This window comes from Spea bombifrons, chromosome 6 (genome assembly GCF_027358695.1).
Source record: "Spea bombifrons isolate aSpeBom1 chromosome 6, aSpeBom1.2.pri, whole genome shotgun sequence".
Lineage (NCBI taxonomy): Eukaryota > Metazoa > Chordata > Amphibia > Anura > Pelobatidae > Spea > Spea bombifrons.
The window spans coordinates 28,684,086-28,700,513 of record NC_071092.1 but is presented as its reverse complement, the minus strand read 5'-3'; the positions used below and the strand labels follow the sequence as shown (position 1 = coordinate 28,700,513).

The 16,428-nt window shown below is 38.6% G+C and overlaps 1 protein-coding gene across 1 annotated transcript in view; it reads right to left on the bottom strand.

Moving 5' to 3' along the window:
• The window catches only part of VAV3 (vav guanine nucleotide exchange factor 3), a 74,276-nt gene that overhangs the window by 47,283 nt on the left and 10,565 nt on the right, over positions 1 to 16,428 (bottom strand). The gene's annotated exons all lie outside the window — the stretch shown is intronic.

The following is a 16,428-nucleotide window of genomic DNA, read 5'->3' as shown; positions in this document are numbered from 1 at the left end:
TATATAAAGAAAAACTGCATCAAAGTCAGGTTAAAGAGTTTTTACCACAAGGCTTTACAAAGGTTGATAAGATGAAGATTAAAACCTTCATGACCAATCACATACCAGGTACATCAAGAAAAGATGTCCCTAGAGGACCAATGAAGTACCTCGTACATCATGAGTTAAAAGCGGTCCCACATCGCCGCCATCACAGTGATTGTGGGGTCATGGATGTTGCTGACTGTGATGGAGTATGTAACGGAATTGTCTGTCACTGGGCCCCAGGAGAGGACTGAAAGCAAGCCTGCTACCCACAGATTATGGACCCTGTCTCCCTGCCCTGGCAAGTGGGACTGTTGTCCTCATCTGGGACCCGAACTCCCCAGTCTCTAAGTTACCCCAGTACTGGTTAGTGGGACAGGTGCCTCTTGCCAGCCCCCTGCATCCACAACTCTAGGAGCGACGGAGCTGTGCTCTCCAACTGAACTGGATGCAGACCCGGTTGGGGTCTGGCCCCAGTTCAGTCTTCTTTTTTAAAAGGGAGATATGCGACAGAATGACCTGTCATACAGGGCCCCTAAGGTACTCAGAGATGGATCCAGCCTGGCTGCCAAACAGGCAGGAACTCCATTGTGTAAACTAATCCCATTTACAGGATTGCTGCCAGGGGGAGATTCAGTAGCTAAAGGGGATTTAAGGTTGGGTTGTCTACATTTATCAATGTTAATTTGTGTTAATGAAGTTTTGTGGATATATGAGTCCATGTTTTACATCAATAAACTGTTCATTCCTGCTGTACTCAATTCAAGGTAGTTGTGTCTACTTATTGGGTACACATAGCAGGGTTCCAAGGTGCGCATGCTGACTGGTGCTGGAAGTGATTTCGGGGACAACAAGAGGATACATCTGGGTGATCTCTGAGAGTTACTACAGCTCTCTTGGTGAACCCGTTACACTGACCATTCCATGAATGGAGCAGTCAGTCTACAGAAGATTCCCTGCACTTCTGTTCATGTGATCGCTTCTACAGACAATCACAAGCACAGATACAGTAATAAAACAATACATGCAATTTCAGGAAGTTCTCTGTGAAAGGATCTATATACCCTTGTGGTCCACCTTTTTTGACTAGAAATGAATTATCTGAGGTTTCCAACAGGATACCACCGTCACTAACCAATACCAACGAAGCACAGCTACCTATCACCATCCCCCTGTTCAAGTGAACTCACTGCGGTTCATCAGTAATACACCTACCTTAGCATGAAAAACATTTAACCCATTCCTATTTATCAAATAAAACATCACTTTAATTGGTGTGGGACTTCTACCTGCGATGAGTATTCTACCTTGAGAACTACGTTCGGGCTTTGGGGACGATTTAATGCATTGTTGGGCACCAGTCATTTTTAATCTTACACATATTTGGAAAATACAAATGATGTCATACAACTATAATGGTCACAGTCAGGCCTGGGCCCCTAATAACGGCACACTGTGTGGTTTATGTACAAAGAGGATAAAATGTTCCTGCTAATAGCTACATGTTCTTTATAGATATATGTGCCCGATGCCTCAGTCATGTCATTATGATTATTGCTTGGATTAAATATCAATTAAACTGTATAAACTGTATTCTCAAATTGTAAAAAAACAAATATATAACTAATACTAATTAAAAGCAATGTACACTACAATCCCTTTGTTACTAATTATTAACTAATACTTTATATTTGTATGGAACATATACTATTATATAGATTCCACATGAAAAATAATATAATTTAATTAATAAAGTGTACATCAATTGAATTACAATACTTTTTTGTTTATTAATATGTTCATTATTAATTGATTCATTATTATTTAATTATAGTTTAGAGTGAATTAATGAAAATTGTTGATATGATATGCATACATAATTCAGATTATACATAATGTAATTTTTTTTTTAACTATGCATTTTGCAGGGCCAGTTCAATCCTTCTGCACAAGAACCTAGGTGGTTCACCTTTTAAAATGCATATTAAGTTGGTGGCTTGAAATGTGTCATCTCATTGCATCTCATCAATAAGCTCCCTGGTTAGTGAATAAACCCCTTATTATGATAAGCAATAATGACTATATAAATAGAGCAGGGCTGTACAAACCCCGGGCGCCAGGTTGCCACGGCGACTAGAAACCACAAACCATGCCCATGATTTTGCGGGACAAGGGGGTAAAAACTGTCGATAGCTACAATTGTGAATCCGGTTCATAACCCCCGCAGGAAACGATAGGGTGCAGGATTCACAATGGCAGAAGATAGGCAGCGGTGCGGTTTCTACAAGGTGCGGTGGGAGGCAGTGTATTTATGCGTATACTGTAGTGTCAGTGTTTATATGTATAGTTCTGCAATCTGTTAGTGTGTGTTTTTGTATTGTATTGTGTGTATGTGTGCATAACTAGTGTTAGAGTGTGTATGTTGTTGGGTAGTGCGTGCAAGAGTGTCAGCGTTGAGTGTGTATATCTGCATTCAGTGTGTATTAGTGCATGGTGTTAGCATGTGTGTGTGTGTTTTCAGTGTGTGTAAGTGTAAGAATAGTGGTTAAATATACAAGCTTTAGTCTCTGGTGTAAAGGGGTTGTAACTGCAGTACAGTACAAAGAGGTGCAGTACTAATGAAAAGTGTGTTTTATGTTGTCTTGCCCCAATAAACATCCTTTAACCGTAGACCAGGGGGTAATATATGAAAAATTTTTGCCTGGCTCAAAGATCCACTCCGAATTTGTTGACCCCTGAAATAGAGATATGTTACTCTGTGTTAGAATATGTTTATATTTACACTTCCACCAGTCTATCTAAAGCATAAAAACTATTTTTAAGGAGCGACGCACTTTCTTCTTTGTATGAATGCTCTTGGTGTCAGCTTGTTTTGAAATTTCACGAAAGTCTGTAAAGTTCTTTGAACAGTAAGTGTCTGCCACAAGTGAAAAGACTCGTACTGTTCACTTACTGCGACATTTCCAAAACAGGAAGCATAAAAAAGGGTTTGCACTGAGATGTCCGTACAAATAGTCATAATTACAGAAAGACTGGTGTGTGCTATATACAGAGACATGTCAGAATTGTACACAAAGCAGCTCTGTGTAATGTACACAGAGCTCCATTTATGTACTTAATAATTAGAGCGTGTATATGTTATCCACAGACTGGTGTGTATCTGCAGTATGTACATAGTACTGTATTTGTGCTACAAACACATAGCTGGGAGTGCATCTCTGTATCATACATACGTATTACAAAGAAATACGTGCATCTATGTTATACATTGAGTCGCACCTATGAGGCCAGACTCAAAGGACTCAGAGTCTACGTACAATGTATTGACCACTCCCAATGAGTTGGTCGGAAAAGGTGAGGGCTTTCCGCAAACTGTTCCCGTGAATGTCTTGGTATGCTGAAGCATTAAGATTCACTTAATTCCCTTCACTTTCCTACCTTCCAGCTTCAAAGGGGTCACTTGTGTACCAAGAAGCCCTAAGAGTCCCCTGAGAGCCAGGGTCTCCTTGCACTAGAGGTGCAGCGGGGTCTTATATTACTCCTCTGTCTGTACCCCTGCATCCAATGGCCTGAGAGAGGAGCAGTGTATGAAAAATGACCCATGCAAAGCTTTCATTCTGTCAGAAGCCTTATCGACCGACAGCACTAACTGCAGTACTAAGGCACTAGCCTAATGGACAAATTGACACTAATGTGTGTATCTGTATTAAAACTGTAGGACCTCTGTGGAGCCAGCACCCCTACGAAATGCATTCTAACAGACTAGATAAAAGCTTAAGCCTGGTCACTTGAATTATATACACAGCCCAACATGACTGGCTTCTTTATTGATCTGCAGGCCCAGTCTGTTCACATCTACCCCTTCCTCTGACAGATGAATTGATTTGTATATCCAGGCTGTGTCGACCTCTGTTCATTGGAGACCATCATCAATAATGCACATAGGTCTTAGCTGTCGTTTCATTAGTTTTAACCTACTAATTCTAATCACACCATCAATTTAACCCACTCCAACCCACAGGAAATCCACACTGAGTCTTACTGTTATAATTTACGTATATTTTTTTTTTAACAATTCTATCAATGTATTATATACAAAATGTATATGAATGTAATTGGGTTGGTGAATTACAATAAATAGAGGAGGCATTAAATGATTTCACCTATACATACAAAAAAGGGAGCTCAATGTACTGTATCTGATACCTATAGCCCACATACACACAGCTGGCATGTGAAGGTTGGTGCTTGTTTGAATACAATAATAAGGTGTTGGCTCCATGGAAAAAAAAAGACACGCTGAGTACGCCTACACCCACAGCCAGCACTACGCAGAGAAAATACAATTACAACTTGGATTATTGATTAATGATTTTAAAGGAAGCTCTGGCTGCTACATAAATAGGGAAATAACAGAAGAAGGTCTTTCCCTTAACAAGCTCCAACTCTTCTGCTCCAGATCCACATCACAAAGTCCTACACGGTCATTTCATACCTACCAAATGTGTTTTGCTCCTATTTTTGCCCTTTTGCTCCCCCATTCTAAGATCAATTAAGGTGTGGTGTACGCTGATGACCAGTGGGTGGGATATATTAGGCAGCAAGTGAACATTTCATCCTCAAAGTTGATGTGTTAGAAGCAGGAAAAATGGCCAAGTGTAAGGATCTGAGCCAGATTGTGGCTAGACGACTGGGTCAGAGCATCTCCAAAACTGCAGCTCTTGTGGGGTGTTCCCGGTCATAAAAAGTAGTCTAAGCCAATTCTGCGGTTTGCTGTTTTTCTCTCCCATAAGAAAATGATAGTCTCTTCTTATTCCCTAATGTATAGAGATCATAAGGCCATTCTGCTGTCCCCACTACAAATCCCAGACACCTTACCCACATAGTACAGCTATCTATTCGGAGGCCATGAAATCCAACCTTCATCCTTCTCATCATCTTTGCCATACCTTCTTGCCTAATAGGGTAATTTCATGTTTTCCCATATATACATACATCCCAAAGCCCAGTATCTAATACAAGAATCTAAATCTATCACAACATCTTATGCATCTATTATTCCATACTGAAATAAACCGGATTCCTTTATACCATCATGTTATACTACTGTCCCATTTCACCAGGGACATTCTGCAGTCATCAAACATCTTATTTCAAACAAGCCACGGTTTATCTAGTTACATGAATGACAGGTGCAACAAAACTGCAAAAATAATGGGAGATTTTGTTATTTCTAAAAATGTTTTCATAAAAAATGACAAGCTGGCATTTTTGCTGGGTGTGATGTAATCTTCCGCCTGCTTACTAAATGTTCCTCAGAACAATGGACCACTCTTGTTCACAATGAACCTCTCGCATTTTAGGATGTGCGCTCGATATCACAAGCACAGGAAGCTCTTACCTATGTCTTTCTAGCACAATGTATACATCATTTTTCTAACTACCTTTTCTATGGAGTTTTCTGTATCAGTAATTTCAATAACATATAAGTGAATGGGAGACTTCCATTTGAAGCAAATGTATTATATCAGTTTATAACTAAATTAGGAGGAGGAATTATATCATTCTGGTCGGTCAGCAAGCTGCTTAATTATACTGACTATAGAATAAAGCAGGAAATATCTGCTAATCTGGATAAAATGTAAGCCCATTTCCCCTCATTATACAGAAAGGAAACTCAATCGCAAGATCTATCTGCAAAATTGTATTTTACACAAAAAAAATGGAAATATATGGTTGGAGTGGTTACGAACTTGGCTTAAGTTGCAATATGTTAGACGTTTGATGGTTGATAGGTAACACATATGAATTGCCCATAACAGTGGATTTGAGGCAAACGAGGAACCTCAAACAGAAGGGGTTCTAGGTCTTTTTCAGATTTACATCAAAATATGCCCTGCCTTGGCAAATGTCACGATCAAACAACGGCACAAGTCATGGTCATGATCAAACAATAAGTACACAAACACACCCTATCTAATGCAGGTACAATTTTTAATTTAAAGTGACTTATTTTACATCAGAGTGCAGAAAAGCTTGCACTAGCGGTAAAAGGAGGGAGGAGATACAAGTCTGAGTTCACCACATTCCTGTACATTAGAACCTCTTCCCCTGGAATGTGTTAGTTTACATAAAATGTCCAAAATGGGAACAAATGATGCGTATAGATGATAGGAAACAGATAAGTGGAGTTATGTGTTTAGTTTCAAAGAAAGAGACAAGAAAGTGTTGCATTTTTGAATGAAATGCCTTCAAATGGTCAGGGGGGAAATCTAGCAGCCTCATACAAAGATACATGTTGCACATCTAACAATCTGTTAAAAATGTCATACATAGGTAGAAAAAAAGAAAATTATTTTAGAAGGAAAAGATCTTTAATATTAGCTAAAGTATAATGCATTAGGTATATTTAAGAGGGACATTTTTATTTAGAAGTGGTTAGAAAAGTTGCTACGGGGCCGTGCTTCATCAAAACTTCAAAGCATCAATAAGAAAAATCATGTACTTGTAAAATGTAATTTATATTCACATTATCATTATCTTTAGCAGTACATATTTTTGCCAAAATCACCTTATATTCCAAGCTCCTAGAAATAAGGGATATTAGGGGGGAAAGAGCAACAGAGGGTTTTTGGGTCCAACATGGGACAGGTGGCAGGTTTACTTTGCAAGCACTTTTTTAATCATCTACAAACACCATACTTACCTTGTTTTCCCCTTACATATTCATGGTCATTCTGCGCTATCAATAAATTGATAGGGAAAGCTTTCAGCATACACACCTATATGGAGTTACTGTTACCACCTGGGTAGAGCAGCAAACGAATAAGCTTGGTCAACCACAGGTACAGCTAATTGTGAGGTATATATCTTTCTGGTGAGACGGTCTTAAAAAACACTCGGTATACAGGAAACTATCCTTTTCTGTGTCTTAACAGAGCAGATCTATGATGTCCAAACTGTGACCGAAAGCTATGGTATTTTGCATCATACTTTAATTATCATTAGTAGTTCCAATAAGTACAGTAAAACATGAAATAAAACGTGGAATAAACATGTGTAGCCATAATTCTTGGCAGGTGGTGGAGGGTCATGCAGGCCAAACACCTGTTGTGATTTCAGACACAACGTTGGTCCAACAATAACAACAGAAGAAAACGCTTTCCATTTGAGAATGTTCACAAATCTCACAGTGTGATCACGCCTAACAACCACCAGCGTTCCACATTCGCATTTGATGTTTCCAAAACAACTTCCCAGACCTAGGGTGCCAGGCCAGATTAATGCTAGGCTAGAACAGTCATCAGAGAGGCCAATGCTCAGACCTAAGCTTTTCGCTACGCTAAAGTATTCACAGAATCTCAGAGTTTAACAAAGATTTGTTCAATGTTATGTCTCATTTGATTTACATTTCCAAGCAATTTATGGGATTCTACAAAAAGTTATTGAACTAAAACAGCACTGCAAACACCTTAGAAAGTCCCAGAATAATATAAACATCAGCCCTAAGAGGAAATACAAATTAACCCCTTAAGGACAATGGGCGGTCCCAAAACCCATTGAAAACAATACATGTACGGGCTTTGTCATTAAGGGGCTAATTAAACTGATACAACAGATAAACATGTGTGCTAAGGTTAAAATGAGGAATAGATGAAGGCATTAAAGGACATATCCTCAATAACTTTTCATCCCCAAATCTGTATTAAATATAGAGCTTTTTTTCACAAGGGAGCGTTAACAGCAGAGTTGTGGTTTCAACTCCTTGACCGTAATATATATTATAAAGGTTCAACCCCATTTAGCTTCTTTAGCAGTAAAAGCTTGGCTGGCCCTGTATAATACATGGTTAAATCAGTGGGATTTTGGCAATATCTCATCCATTGAATAATCCATCATACAGGGTCAGCTCGGCCCTTCCTGCTGAAGAAACATGCCAGTGTTGACCCTTCATAGTGAATAGTGAAGTGAGGGAGTCGAAACCACAAGTCTCCTGACAAACTCCTGACAATCCTCACTTTAGCGAATAAACCCCAATACCTAAAATTCCTTCTGCCATCTGGATTAGCTTCATCGCAGCATCTAAAAAGTGTTCATACTCTTTGATGGTTAATATTCCACAAATATGCTCTAATATTCTTGCCACGCTCTACTACAAACCATAAGAACATACAAACAAAAGTTTCTAACAGGGAAAATCTTCTGAAACAGTATCCCTCTGTTCATCAAATATTTACAATAAACACTATTGCTGCATTTGGAAAAGCTTCAAACCGGAGCAAACCACTTATTATCTCTGTCTTTTTATTCCATAAAACACTTAGCAACTGATTTGAAATCATCGGTGGCCTGCGAACATAATATCCTGTGTGCCTCTAACCTCCATCAAAAAAACAACCTACTTCAATCATCAGTCGTGCTGATTTTGCATAGATACAGACATTGGACCTTTTTCACATTAATCTGCCCCATTTTTATTTACAATGCACACCATTTAATTTTATGAGTGCGGAAACATACATACACATGTTCAAACTTAGTTGACATGCGGAATTTATAAGCGTTCAATTAAAAAGCCGCAACTTTGAAATATTTCAGTATTCAATATTCTATAGCCAAGTGCATTGATTACTCAATAAAATCACCAAGAATGGCTTAATTTTTCTTAAAAACAAATAAACATCATAGACATCCTCTAAAGTGTATAGTTTGTCTGTATTGAGCTAGAACAAATTCTCTTTTCAGATGATTCACCTCTAGGTGATGTACTTTCAGAATGAATACATCATATGATAACAAGACAAGAAAATGTATTCCATCGTATTACAACATGATGCAACCTCAGATTTCTGGGAACAAGTTCAAATAATGATTGCCCCTCCCAGCCTAGAGATGCTCCCAGATGGTTAGATATGTATATGGAACACTAAGCATGAGAACAGTTTTTTCTATCTCCCCCTCAGCTACCACCCCCCCAGAAAAAAACACAAGACAACATATGTGTCTGTGTTCCGTATTAGTAATCTGCCTACCAAGCATCATCCCTTCAAATTAAATAGCCATATCAAGGAACTTCCCAGGACAGACTACCTGGAGCTCTTCTGGAGGAGGAGGCGTGGCTTTGTGAAGGGGTGGGGCTAGCTGTGTGTAGGATGGAGCTAGCCCAGGTGCCCTTTGGTGGGTGGGGAGTAGCCAAACAGTAGGTGTGGCCAAACTCCACTCCTCTGCTCGAGAGACACTGGGTCAAACCAAAAGAGTTCCCAGGTACGTAAATGGGCAGAGGTTTATGATTGCCCATCTGCATTCAATAACATGTTACACATTCAATATTTTCATAAACCACAAATATGTTTTAAATAATTCTAAGTATATGTGTATATATATATATATATATATATATATATATATATATATATATATGGATGGATTCAAGTTAAAATAGTGTTGATTTAATACAGAAGATTAAAATGTTATAGCCAACGAGAAGTTGTTCAGATAATGTTTGTCCTTTGTTCCACTTAGACAATCATTAACTGCATCTCTTTGATTTTATTATTGCCTTTTAATGTTTAGTCAAATAAAAAAAACACAAACTTTTTAATAGCTTTTTTCAGTCTCTATATCAACAGCCTATGAGCCCCTGACAGGAGATACTAATAAAAAACATGAATGAGGCAAATATTAACATATATATATATATATCTAAAACCTTGTATTTGTCTATATATATATATATATATATATATATATATATATATATACACACACACCGATCAGTCATAACATTATTAGTGTTATTCAGATAACGAGATAATCAGCCTAGAGCAGCAATGTGCCACAATGGGCACACCAAGGCCTCTTTTGTGGCACATGGCCCAGCTGCTGCAAAAGGACAGAGCTTCTGAGCACACCCTCTCCCCTGATTGGAGGAACGAGGAGAGGCTGTCTCCATGGCGCCGCTCTTCTTGGAAGTGCCATGGCAGGTTCACAGAGAAACGGAAGAAGAAAGAGGTCAGAAGAAAGAATACACAAGAAGAGTCGACAAAGAGAGAAGACAGAAACAGGAGCCAAGAATAATGCATATAGCCAAAAGAACATGCCTTGAGGCATCAGATTGGCACTCCTGTTAAAGTGCCATCTGTGTCCCATGGACCCAGCAGGACCAGAACAATGTGCTTTTGTATATGTGTGTGTGAGTATATGTGTGTATGCATGTATGTCAGTGTGACTATATGTTTATGTTGTGTGTTGTGTTTTTTTCCTGGAAGGTTGAAACAACAGTACACTACACCAGGGGTAGACACCAACATGCAGTGTTGGCACTTTGAGGTCTGTAACTTGATTTCATGTAGAAAATTGGGCACTCAGGCCCAATAACATCCACCATCAGTAGCCTAGAGGGTGCCAGTTCAAAAGAGACATACCCAATTCATAGGACAATGATACTTCCTCCTGAGAATTCAACAGCAGGGGATTCACATGCAGAGAACATATGATAGGAGACTAATGGTACTTAACCACTAGTGCCTAATAAAAGATTAATGTAATGCCATCAATTCTGGACCTTTGTAATCCTATACTACAGCCCAAAAACAGCATTTTGTACCATTAATTTGCAGCTGGAAAACATGTTATTTTTGCAGCTGGAAAACTGCTACAATGAACTCAGAAGCAAATACAGATGGTACAGATGAGTGTTTCTAGCTTTGTATTTTAGTTGGGGATGTCCTAGGCCTGACCCAGGGCAACACCCCAGACCCACAACACTTACCTTTGCCGTAGCCTTTTGAAATTGTTTTCCTATAAATTTTACTGAGAAATTTGTCATTACTCCCAGCCTATTCACTCATTCATTTTTTTTTTGTAATCAGAAATTGAGGACCCATGTGACCTTAATCAAACAAGTCACTGATATGCGTTGAGTGTGGCCAATACCTACACAGGATAGGCACCTCCAATTTTTAAGGGATGCATTAGATAGTAAAAGAGATAGACCTATCCAAGTGCAACAAAACAATCTTCAATGTAACATCACTGTGATTTATTATTCTTTAAAACAAATTTGTGATCATACATACATGTTCCTGAGTTCATTCATAGTTATTCCTTTTATCACTTGTATTAAATTTCGGGTCTGATTTTTTTCCACTTAGTGCCAGCCCTGTGCATCTGCTTCATCCCTCCAAGACCCCTTTTTTTTATCCATTCTTCCCATTCATGCCTCTTTGTTCCAATCATATACCTAATAGGTCATTGTTGGTGCTGACCCACTCAATGATACTTATTGGCACCAACCCATTAAACGTCACCACTTGACTTAACTTGGGAGTGACCCATGAGACGTATATCTGTTGGTTGTTGGTGGGACTGGTCAGTAAACATGGCTTTCAGTGTTACGTTTAATCCTGGCAGTGAGTGAGTTACAGTGTAAGAGCTTTGGATTTCCTGCCCCTCGGAGCCGGGCTGTGTGTACACAGGAAGGTTTCCAGTCTGACTCACCCCCTCCTGTCTCCTGCTTGACACAGGATCCGGATCCCTTAGTTACTCTGACAGCTGCATCTGCACAGAGTTCTATTGTTGCACATCTGGCCTGAAGGTGTCTGTCCAATTACTTGATTCTAATTCCAGCCCCATCCACTCTCACCGCTCACACTGTGTCCTCATCTTTGGTTTATCCTTTACTATTTGCTTTTATCTGTATGTCTTGGAGTCTTAATGTGTAGCTCTTTATCCTTCGGCATCATCTGCTCTGTCATAGTAGCTCTCTACTAGTACGAGAGAACCCATTATTGGCCTGTATGAAGTTATGTAACATGCCAAATAATGTGTTTCAGCATTTCAGCCTGTTGTGGTTTAACCTTTTGTATTTTGGAAGGCTTTGGAACTGAAAAAATTACATGAGACCACCTAGTCTGAGTCTTATCAACTAGCTGATGGTGGGTTTTGTGGGACATTTCCAGTCAAGCACACAGAAGTCTACTAGGTGCCTTTCTGTCTGTCCCATTTCCACAATCACTACAATATTAATAAGATCCTTTATTTTCTAACAACAATTAATACTGTTTCTTTATACAAGACCCTGTTGCTCAAACTTGAACAACCTTCAAAACAAGAATCAGTTATGCCATAATATGATATTAATATACTTTCAGCTGTTTCTTCCCCACAGGAAATATGTTTGTAAACAAACTCCTTTCATCATGGATTGAATTTTTTGCCATTAGTTTATATTCTCATATTTATCATTTATTTACACCATTATAATTGGTCTCAGGGAGAAGAGTCAGGATGCTTCTACATCGCCTAATATATTACCAGCCTGGTAGCCATTGGCAGTGAAATTCAGATCACCAGATCCTCTTCGGTTTCTTGGGTTTAATCAGAATATAGTGGGGTCTAATATCAAAGCACCATATATACTGTCTATATTTTATGAAGCTTCCCCTGTCGCTTTAATGACCGTATTCTGCTAGAAAAAAGGAGCCAGTCCCCACCAATACACTTATTACTATACGGATGTCTTTCAGATACTTAATTTGGATTCACTCTGTTTTATGGGCAGCATTTATGTGAATTGTGTCATTAAGAAACAGAAGAATGAGGTTGATGAACCCATTAAGGTTTTCATTACGGATTGTATTGGAAGTTTCAGATGGTGAAATTATCTTCTGAAAGCATGGTGGCAATCTCTGAGCTAATTGCTAGAACGTGATGTTTGTAACCAGACTTCTGTTCCTTGCTTATTTCCTTGCCTCCAGATAGTAATGTTGAAGGGATGAATTTGTTTTCATCTCAAAACATGCACTAAGCACAGAGAAATAGACAAAGAGACACCTTCAGAGTAAGACACAAAGCACTGGGAGACAATGACACATATACCAAAAAGAAATAAAATATACAGTAGAGACTGCTGATAACACTGACAAACAAATGTAGCTAAAAGGACCATCAGTTGAGACTTTACTCTCTAAAAAAAGATGTTAGGAAATGGCGAATGTATAGACCAATACAAAATGTGTTTCATGGTTTGGTGTCATTAGACATCAAGAGGAGATCTATGTGATGCGTTTCTATTTTTCAAATCGTGAAATGGTTTTGGACTCATCAGGCCAATTAACCTCTGACCAACATTAGTCTGTCTCCAAATCCCACATGATTATACCATCTTCTCAGTCTTCTCTCTAAAGTTTCTAGGACATCACCAGCCTTATAAAAGGGCACAGTGTATGGATGTCATGGAAGAGAGAGAAAGAAAAAACACTAAACGTTACAACACTAAAGGAGTCAAACGGCTAAAAAGTGCATTGCTTAATTATGGTTTACTTCTTCCTCTTTCTTCATCCAATACAGGTGCTAGATAGAAATGCAAGTTAAATCCACCAAAGGGATTTTCTTTAATCCTTACTTTACAGAGTACTTAAACAGTTGCTCAAACCGCAAAAAAAATCCCAGAGATTATAGAACAGCTATTTCTATAATTCTTCTGCTCAAATATTTCAGGATTAAAAGAAATAAACCCACATTGCTTTGTAAAAAGCAAATATATCTCCTACAGAACGTATTCCATTAGATTAAGTTATATACTTCAGTAGATTAAGCGATACATGCGTCTTGCATTGGTTCTAGAATAGCTACTGATGTACTAAACGTGCACTCTAATGCTTTCTCCCCTGAGCTCAATAGGCAGAGTAGCCAGGTTGTCAGTTTACGGCCGGGCATATCCAGCCGACGGCTGAACACAGTAGCACCAGATTTGTCCAGGTGTGTCAGGTGGCTAGCCGTTGCCTGAAATTAGTTTTGGGTTTTGTTTCGTTATTGAGGCTAGAAACCGAACGTTCTGTCTCATTCAACTACTCCCTCGGTGCCGCTGCTGAAACCAGGAAGTATCAGTATGTAAACATTTTAATCATGCTCAGTAGCACTCCTTATTGAAGTCCCTGAAAAACAGCCAATTGCATGCATGCTACCAAATATCTTCATATAGCATACAATGATTGGCTGATGCAACTCCCACTGATTTAAATGAAAGCTCAGCTCCTATTCATTAGAACAGGCGTTCTCCTTAACATGTAGAAGAAGTATACCGTGGTATGCCCCCTGCTTTCAGTAGAGGTTAAATAGCGAAGGGTACTTTACTGTATTTTGCACTCTAGCGTACCACGATTATTCCAGTTTGCCAACATTGTCTACTGTCTCAAGTTCTGTACACAGCAGTTGACTGAATCTTTTATATAGAAAACAGTTAGGACCCAATATTAAATGTGCAGTTGATGATGTCTGGGGTAAAAGAATGCCTACTGGGAACTCACATTAGTAGAGAGATAAGGTTTATAAACAAAGGCGATATGCCCTGGTTTGTTTGCAAGAGCGTTCCAATTTAAAATCTCGCTATGCATTACGAAGGGTCAACCCCAGTGAGTGTCTCTTACAAGAAGAGCTCGGTCAACCCTGTATAATGCATAGTTAAAAAAAAGTCATATCACAAATTAAACAGTTTGGCTCTTCATAATCCACCATAATGGAAGCAGTGGAGTTTATTTACTAAGAGAGAGTCTGCAGGACATCTGCACTCACAGTCTTCAATGTATATCATGAAGCTCCAACCCAGAGCTATTCTCCTGCAAGAAGAGCTTGTTTGGCCCAGGATAATGCATAGTTAAATTAAATTAAGTTCTTGAAATATATTGTGCAGGTCTAGCTAAGTCCTTTGTGTAGCAATAAAACCAATAAATCTTACCTCTTGTGGATAAAGTAAGATTTATTGTGGCCCTCATTATGATATTACAAAAAGACTAGCTAGGGGAGGATGGCCCTCTCTGTGCCATATCAATCACAACAAGGTCAAAGTCCACCATCCACATTTCAGATATTTCAGCAGTTAAATATTCTATAGATTGTTGCTTTTGATCATTCCATATAATAGACACAAGAACAACAATAGCTGTCATTTCCTGGAAATAAGAAAAAACACAGAATAGTTTCCAGTCATACATTAAGCTGTCTGTGTTGGACGAGAGATTTTTTTTTTAATCAGAGTCACTTTATTTAATAGTTAAAAGCATAGTTATATTGTAATCAACCAAGACGATTTGTCAACCCTCTAACTTGTACCCTCTAGTTCTGAAACGTATTTAATTCCTTCAAATAAAATTGGAGAATCTGAGATTACGATGTAATGTAAGGAAGTTTTAAATTACTGCGTAGGTGGAAGATAAATGGAACAGCCTCCCATCGGAAGTGATAGCGCTTAATACAGTGAGGGAATTTAAACATGCATGGGGTAGGCAGGCAGCTATCCTGAATCGAAGGCGAGACCAAGGACAGATTACGGTCTGGGTAGACTAGATGGGACGAATGGCCCATATCTGCCACCAAATTCTATGTTTCTACTTAAATGTTTCTATTATGTCCCTGCTCTTCCTTTGACATTTTAGTGGCCCTTTGAATTATCTCTAAATTATTTTGTCTACCTTTTGCTTAATCAAAAGTGGGTTTCATACATCTTTTTTCCTATATCTTTTGGCCTTTCATGGTGCTTCGCTACACTGCATGCTTACCTTAAAATTGAAATAACTCCCAAGTCCCTTTCTTCTGATGTAGTACCACCGAGCCTGTATTCTGCCTCAAATGTATTATTTTACACTCATTAAAATATAGGTCTTAAACCCTAATTCATTCCTCGACTTTCATTATAACAGAGAAACCATTAGAACCTACATGGGAGGTTGTGGTTATGGGGATTTCAAATAACACGTTATCAATGAGCGGATCCATTATATTTTAATTTGAGACCTATTTAAAGCGGTAACAGAAAAACTTAAAATAAAAACAAACGCCATTCTCTGTAGTGTAAAAAATATACCTCAAATAACATTATGATGTATCTTAATACATCTTGTTCGTCTACCCCCTTAGTTATGAGGCTCTACAGATCATTTAGGATCAGAAGTAGTCATTTAATATACAGTGTACATGGTAAAGACAAGCCAAAAAGTAAAGTTGAATGGTGGGAGTGAGAAAAAGATATTCAAAATTGAAGGGCGCAGCAAGTAGAAAGGAAACTGAGAAAAGGAAGTAATATGGACAGAGAAAATGAGGTACGTAATATAAAGAGAGTGAGACCCGGCTATGACTTATATTATTAATATATGCTCCGTACAGTGCAGTAAAGTACGCATTAGCAATAGCGTTTTATGGTTTACAGTTGTAATCTGCTTGTATACATTCACACTGACTTCTGGATTGTGCTATTGTCTCAAGTGGAGAACGTTATTATTATTTGTGAAGATATTGTTTCAGCGAGCACTGATCTGGCTGTCGTAAATTACTGCATTGGACATATATCGCATGCATGTTATAATAAAAGATTAGTCCCATGATAGCTAGGCTACCGCTATGTTCTCC